Source organism: Tursiops truncatus, chromosome 6 (assembly GCF_011762595.2).
Source record: "Tursiops truncatus isolate mTurTru1 chromosome 6, mTurTru1.mat.Y, whole genome shotgun sequence".
Lineage (NCBI taxonomy): Eukaryota > Metazoa > Chordata > Mammalia > Artiodactyla > Delphinidae > Tursiops > Tursiops truncatus.
This window is the reverse complement of record NC_047039.1, coordinates 91,185,427-91,186,673: the sequence shown is the minus strand read 5'-3', so window position 1 is coordinate 91,186,673 and position 1,247 is coordinate 91,185,427. Positions and strand designations below refer to the sequence as shown.

Below are 1,247 nucleotides of genomic sequence, written 5' to 3'. Positions count from 1 at the left end.
CCAGGGAAGCCCTATTTTTAGTTTTTTAAGGAAACTCCATACTGTTTTCCATAGTGCCTACACCAATTTACACTCCTGACAACAATGTAGGAGGGTTCTTTTTTCTCCTTAATCATTTTGATTTCTCTACCTGGAGTTCCTTAGGCAGATAAACACTAGAGTTCTCACAGTCTACTACAGTAGGTCAGGGCTGTGTTTTTTTTTCAGGGAATTTGTCCATTTCATCCAAGTTGGTGAATTTATTAGCATAGTTCATAATATTTTCTTATTCTTCTAATGTTAGTAGATCTGGTGATTTCCCCTCTTTCATTCTTGATGTTGGTAATTTGTGCCTTCACTTTCTTGATCAGTCTGAGTAGAGGTTTATCAGTTGTCTTTTTTTTTTTTTCTCAAAGAAACAGCTTCTGGTTTCATTGATTTTTTTCTTTGTTTTTCTGGTTTTATTTCGTAGATTTCTGCTCATATTTTTATGTCCTTCTGTTTGCTCTGACTTTATATTGCCTTTGTTTTTCTAGTTTCTTAAGGTGAATTCTCGTTAGAGCATTGATTTGAAACTATTCTACTCTTCTTAATATAAACTTATTTTTTTTGAAGTTAACGTAGCCTCAAGATATTATTTCCTTTGTAATAAAACAAAAGGTGAAGCCCACAACAGGATGATTTGGCCTTTTGTTGTCTCTTCCCAGTTCATAATGCATGCATCTATTAATAGCTGGCATTCTTTTAGATGTATAATAGGGCTTAAGCGTTCAAGCCTTAGCACAGTTTTCTTTGTAGTTTTAGCCTTTGCTGGAAAATCTGCCTAGCTTGCTCACCATAGCCACTCTACTTCCTGTGGTAACACTGCTTTCCTGGGACAGGCCTGAATCCTTGCCCTTCTTGTACTGTGTCATTTTGTGGGGTTGTGCTAGTCACACTTCTTATAGAAAGTCTAGTGGGTCTTAGGAGTATTTACCATGTTTACTGGGGTACTAACACTATAAATTTTGAATGCTTTGAATTTCCCTGTAAACACTGATTTATCTATATCCCACAACTTTTCATGTGTTTTCATTTTCAATTCAAGTTTTTATAATTTATCATTTGACTTTGAGTGATTTAGAAGTGTGGGAAATTTTCCAAATATCTTTCTATTCTTGATTTCTAATTTAATTATATTGTGAATTCAAAGCATTAATTCAAAGTATTGAGAACATACTTTGTACAATTTCAGTTTTTTAAACTTTGTCGAGATTTAACTTATGACC

At 33.8% G+C, this 1,247-nt stretch overlaps 1 pseudogene; it reads right to left on the bottom strand.

Annotated features, from left to right (window-relative positions):
- Nucleotides 1-605: 605 nt before the first annotated feature.
- LOC101332192 (large ribosomal subunit protein eL42-like) lies at nucleotides 606-958 on the bottom strand (annotated as a pseudogene).
- Between the last annotated feature and the right edge of the window lie 289 nt (nucleotides 959-1,247).